At 36.9% G+C, this 6,609-nt stretch overlaps 1 protein-coding gene across 3 annotated transcripts in view; it reads right to left on the bottom strand.

Moving 5' to 3' along the window:
- Positions 1-2,674, bottom strand: part of LOC143027822 (SET domain-containing protein SmydA-8-like) — a 49,222-nt gene extending 46,548 nt beyond the window's left edge. Inside the window, exon 1 of one of the 3 annotated variants that reach the window (XM_076189424.1) lies at positions 2,465-2,674. The gene's annotated coding sequence lies outside the window, so the exon portion shown is untranslated. The remainder of the gene's footprint in view (positions 1-2,464) is intronic. The other 2 variants (XM_076189425.1, XM_076189426.1) reach the window with 2 other exon arrangements.
- Between the last annotated feature and the right edge of the window lie 3,935 nt (positions 2,675-6,609).

The raw sequence follows: 6,609 nt of genomic DNA, 5'->3' as shown, positions 1-6,609 counted from the left end.
TCGAACAGAAATTTGACGGATTTAAAGCAAAAATGTTTATGGGACAGAAACTGGCCTCGTAACACATTGCAGGGCGGCGGGATTTATGAAATGAGGTGCTTAAGTGTTTCCTGACATACATTGAACGTGACAAGAATAGATTTCTTTCCCAGCTAGGCCCTTTCCCTGACTTTAGAACCACTACATTCATTGACATAACCCAACAGTCATCCTAACAAGTAAAATGTCTGGACAAAAATAAATTGATTAGATAAACAAATAAAACAGAATTAGAAATTAAAATTAATTGATAGATAAGTAAAGAGATAAATGATAAATACTTAAACGAAATAATATACAATCAAATAAATAGGTTAAATAGATAAAAGATAGACAAATAGATCTAAAAAGTTGATAAATGGAAAGAGAAATAAACCACTGAGAAAGAATGCATATTTATGTAGAATTGACAACCGCGATGCGCGGTTTGTGACGTCATGTCGCCCGGAAGCCACAAGCACTTCCGGACAACAGGTCAGCCATAACTGTCTTCGACATTCCTCTCTGGTTTATTTCTCAAGACAGAATTAATTTTCATTAATTCAAAACGAGTTTTAAAGAAATAATGTCACCAAATATCAGCCCGATTCAAATGACAAATATATCATACACATCGAAACATTCCTTTGATGAAAATGTTGAAAATCATAAAATGTCCTTACATATACATCTTACATCTTAGTGTGCGTGATGACTTGGGCTCGATGTGCGAGGCTGATTGCCCGACGTTTGGGCCTTAGTCCTAGGACCATCCTCAGGAGTATATATAATATATAACTTGCCTAACAACATTAACTAAATACGAAATTAAAGCAATTTGATACATTTTAAGTTGAGCCATACTTCGTGTCTCCTTACTCCTATATTGTTGGCCCTTGTATTGCCTGACGATGTGTCTTCACTCTTAAGGTTTTAATTAGTAATAACCATTTATTTAACTTAAGAATTTCTAAGTTGTATTTCCTCTTCCAATTATTTCCAATTCGGTCATAAAATGGACGACTTATTCAGATTACCGAAAAAATTCTCAAGCCATGCGCTGCGCTGGTACAAATATATTATTTTTATAATTTTGTAGCGTAATAGGGATCGTGCTGGCCTTGCGTTCGCTTAGTTGTGGGTTCGAACCCCGCACTTCTCTCTGATTCCCAGCACAGTCCCAATAGTCCAAGCGCATAATAGGGCTAAGATGACGACTTAGGCCACAGTCAGGAGCCTCCTGGTGTAAACTCCTCATCATACCTTTAAGAGAGATCTGTGGCCAGCCAGAGAGAAGTGGTTCGAAACCCAGTCATCGCGTGTTGGCAGCAAAGGCACGCACGGTCTCATAACTCAAACGTCAACTCTAGTCTCGTCCTCTATAGTATAACAGTAAGGATCAAGTAACGTAAAATGGAACTCCTTATACAACTGCTAATATTTCTCTGTAGTCGGGACAAACTTCGGACAGCTAAGAATAAATAAATAAACGAATGATATATAAATGAATAAAAATTGATAAATAGATAGATAAAATAAATAAATAAGCAAAATGCATAAGTAAACAAACAAATGAATAAAAAGTAAAGTAATTAAAACAAGGTGAAATAAGAAATAGATCTATAGATAAATATCTGGGGAAAAAAGCTCAATCTGATTTCCCGTTTGCTAAATCTATCAAGACGGCAGAGTTAAGTTGCAATAATTAGCGTTCAGTTTCAAATCAAATCGATCATAAATCGAAAGTACTGTACTTTATATAGTGACAGTACGAAGAGTTCTGAAAATACCATCTGTTGACCCGTCGAGGAGTACAGAAGAAATTAATCATTTCAGTCTTGCTAACTTCAAATTATAATTAATTCATTGTTCAGTAGAGAGAATGTTAAGATCACTAAATAGTACAGTTTTCCGATTACTTGTAAAAGAGTCTTACTCAAAAATTGATAAATGAACGAATGAAAAAGAAATAAAAAATAGATAGAAAATTAAAAATAAGAAATAAATAAATATATAGATAAAATTAAATTGATGAAAATGAATAAAAAGTAGATAAAACAGAATGAATAAGATAAACAAGAGAAATAGATTAAAACAAAATAAAATAAAACAAACAAATAAAAAATCATATGAAATTATCAATAAATAATGAATAGATATATGAATAAATAAATAAATAGATGAATGAATCAAGGAATGAATAGACAAATTAGATAGATAAATAGATAAATAAATGAATGAATGAAGGAATGAAGGAAGGAATTAACAGAAAAAAATTAGATAAATAAATAGATAAATAAACAAAAAATACATAATGTAAAAAGATAAAATGAAGAAATAAAAACAAACAAAAATTAAGATAAAAAAATAAATTAATATATTGTAAATAGACTATTAGGAAAAATATATAATTCATAGATTAAAAAAAAAAAAAAAAAAGACCTACCCGGAAATGCAAATATTCACTCTATGTCCTCCACTCACTTCCCTTCACTTCCGTTACTCCGACTCCACTTCCTGAGAGCTTCTTCCACCACTTCACTACACTTCCTTAACACCAGGAGCCAGATTCCGTAGTCACTTCCTTTAGTCACACACGCAGAAGGTGCCTGGCACCTTCGGGTATTTGGGGAACACTGCCAGACACCGAGGCACTGAGGCACTCAGTGCCACCCACCTCCACTACCCCCACCCCCACCCTCTCCTTCCCCCTGACATCCACCCACCTGGTACCTGGGGTCCCTTGAAGCCCCATGCCCAAGATTAGCATTTATTATTTTAAGTTTTAGGGGGGATTTAACACTGGTTTCTCTATACACTTATGTCGTCATTACAAAGGCGGAGCATGCCGACAGTGTGCTGGTCTCGCTTTCGCTTAGTTGTGGGTTCGAATCCCGCAATCTTCTCATATTCCCTGCAGTGACTGTTATCTGGCTCCAACAGTCCCAAAGCGCATAATAGGGCAAAGGTGACGGCTTCGGCCGCAGCTACTCAGCGGCTCTACGCTCTCCACCTTGTTTCCTTAACCCCACGATACAAACAAACAAACAAACAATAAATAAATGAACAAATAAATAAATAAATGAACAAGTAAAAAATGTGTATAGATAAAAACCATAGCCAATAGGTGACTTGAGAAAGTTTAGGATCCTTCAACAAAAATCCTGCCCTGAATTGGATGAAAATCTTTTGATATTAGCCAGAGCAGTATTCGTTAAGTGCGTCATTGAAGCAGATAATTTCATGTACAAACTACAAGGCAATGGCTGGATACTTTCCCGACAGACCTCGTGTGTATATATATATATATATATATATATATATATATATATATATATATGTATGTATATATATACATATATATATGAGGGAATGAGGGAGAGTAAAAAATTACCTTCATTTTCGCCATGGAATATCTTTATTATTGTCTCACTGCTTTCTGCGCATGCATACTTAGTAATATTGTGATCACGTGATGAAAGTTTGAGCCTGATCGCGCCAATTTGCTTTCATTCCTTACATTATAAACATGGCCGCTTTACCTGCAGTATGCACCAGGGAAGAACAAAGAGCATAAGAACGTAAGAATGAAGGAGACTGCTAGATACCATAAGGGCTGTATTAGGCAGTTCCATGTCCATTACCACCTGTCATCCCCATCCATAAAGTTGTCTAACCGTTTCTTAAAACAACCGATAGTTTCAGCGCTCACTACATGGTTACCGAGTCTATTCCATTCGTTGACCACCCTATTCGTAAACCAGTTCTTGCCTATTTTCTTCTTAAATCTAAATCTGTCCAATTTAAATTCATTAGTGCAAGTCCTGTCCTGTTGTCTTAATATGATCTTGCTTGCGTCATCCTTGTTAAAGCCTTTGATTCACTTGAACACCTCTATTAGATAACACCGCACTCTGCGTCTTTCCAGAGAGTATAAATTACGGTCTCTAAGCCTCTTTTCGTAAGATAAATCTCTGATCCCATGTATCATTTTGGTCATTCTCTTCTGTACTGATTCTAGTGAATTGATGTCCATTCTATATATACCACATAGTCAAAGATGGGCCTAACGCTAGATAGAGTTTGATAATCACTTCTGCGCTTCTATTCGTAACCGTCCTAGCAATGAAACCTAATGCTCTGTTAGCTTTATTCCTGGCGCTAATGCACTATTTCTTGGATTTTCTTTGATTCCTATGCCATGGGCTTTGATTTTATTTCATAGTTTCTGTTTCGACATCTTGTCGAACGCTTTGCTAAAGTCAAGGTAAATAACATCGTAACTATCATTGTTATCTGACGCCTTATATACTTTAGTGTAAAAGGATAGAAGATTAGTCACACACGGAGAAACTACGCTCTGAGTCACAAATCAAATGATGTCTCTCGATGTAATCTCTGTGTGTATTAACTATTATTGATTCAAGCATTTTACCTATAACTAATATCAAACTGATTGGCCTGTAGTTGCATATATATGATTTATCTCCCTTTTTTGAAAACTGGAACAAAATTTACCTACCCCCAAGCAATAGGCATAAAACCAATGTCTACCGACTTATCAAATATTTCTGTTAACTGGTCGCAGATTTAAAATCTACACTCTTTAACCACTCTCGGAAAAATTTCGTCTGGACCCGGGGATTTTGTAGCTTTAAGTCTTTCAATCTGTTTGACTACTTCTACCAGTCTACTTTCTTCATCCCCACTGAAAATCGGATCGCAGTCAGGTACCTTATCTAACCTCTCCTTAGTAAAAACCAAGAGAAAATATTTGTTAAACGCCTCACTCATTTTTCCTCCGATTCTATCATGACATCTTCGTCGTTTTTAATTGGGCCTATCCTTTCCTTATTATTATTATTTTTTTTTTTTGTAGAGATGAAAGAAGCCCTTTGGGTTGGATCTCGCTTGTCTGGTAACCTTAATTTCATAGTTACGTTTCGCTATATTTGGATCTAACGTGCGTTTCCCCGTTTTTCATTCGTTTTTCATTCCAATCTCATATTTAAGCATGTCCGTCATCCATTTGTATTATTATTCCTCCGTATGGATTTGAGGGAAATAAATTTTTTGGTGTGTATTCAGAATTAAAGTTGTTAGGTAACTGTACATTTCATCCAAATCGCTGATCGGGCTCTTGACCTTGCACTTGTAAGTGACCTGACCTAAGGTGCGCATATTACCCTCCGCGTCCCGACACCTGACTGCGCTAATGACGTCCGGAATGACCGTATATCTTACCACGTCATAGCCCCCTGCGTCGGTCTCGTAAGTCAGTGGTCCCCAACCCCCAGGCCGCGGACTGGTACCTGTCCGTGATTCAATTGGTACCGGGCCGCACAAGAAACGTTAAATTGTTTCCATTTTATTTACTATCTGAGTCTAGTTTTTTTCCTTTCATTTTCCAGGATACATCTCGGTCACTTGAGCGCCGAAATTTAACCCACAAATTAGCAAAAATGAGTACGAAACAGAAATCAATCATATATCATAGGGATCACAAACGACCATTATGCTACTTGTCACGCTAATCACAATGACAGAAATCTACTTTTATTCAAGATATCGTTGGCTTGAGCTCGGGTCAATTCTGAATGGGAAGAATGTTGTACGTACAGGCTGTGGGGGACTTCAAAGCAAACCAGAGTCTGTGAGATACATTGAACTTTTCTGACAAATCTCCTAATCTAAATATAGTCACGTCATTTTGGAAATCAATATCCATATGAATAAGTTGCTTAAACACGGCAAAGGAAACATGGGCTGGGAGTGAAGCGTTTATTCCTGACGTTTCGTCTACTGACAACACCATCAACAAAAAAAGTGGTAAATGTCCACCAATGGTTGAAAGAAGAACATAATCTAGGTGTTTATTCGCTACCATGTAAAGGCTATGACCTAGTTTACATTGGACAGACGGGGTAGGATTTGGATACTAGGACAATTGAACACAAATGGTCCATCAAGTACGGACAAGAAAGCTCAGCGGTGTTCCAGCATGTTAAACAATTCAACCATTGTTTAGATTGGGACAAAACTGAGCTCATATATATGTCTAGATGTGGGTTCAGGAGAGAAATGGTTGAATCAACTATCATTGAATATGAACCCAACATGAACATTTGGAAGGAACAATGATCCCCGGACATAATATCAGGATTATTATAGATCACAAGTTTAGTCAAAAGACATTTGCCTCCTGACCCCACATACCAAGTAAGTTGAGTAAGCAGTATAGGGTAGGGACCTCTCCCAATGTTCCCCCGTTTTCGTCAAAGGTGCTACTTAAGTAGCATTCTCTTCTGTCCGCTCAGTATCCACTGAAGAGGATTGTAGTTTGCAATCGAAATATATAGATTCCCTGTCTCCAGTCTTTTTTGCTCCAACTGTGGTTTTTACGTTATCGACAAATGTGGTACTACATTTTTCATCAGTAAATGTATATATATCAGTTGCCGATCTGGATAGAAGCATTTTTTTTCCTCTTGATCCTCGCCAAGGGATGTATATACTCATATGTATGTATGTGTGTCTGCATCCGTGCGTGTATGTACGTATTTTTGTATGTCACGTGTAGCTTCCGTGACG

Source organism: Oratosquilla oratoria, chromosome 8 (assembly GCF_046742065.1).
Source record: "Oratosquilla oratoria isolate Oo_2021 chromosome 8, ASM4674206v1, whole genome shotgun sequence".
NCBI lineage: Eukaryota > Metazoa > Arthropoda > Malacostraca > Stomatopoda > Squillidae > Oratosquilla > Oratosquilla oratoria.
Note: the sequence above shows the minus strand (reverse complement) of the source record. Positions and strands in the feature narration are given on the sequence as shown.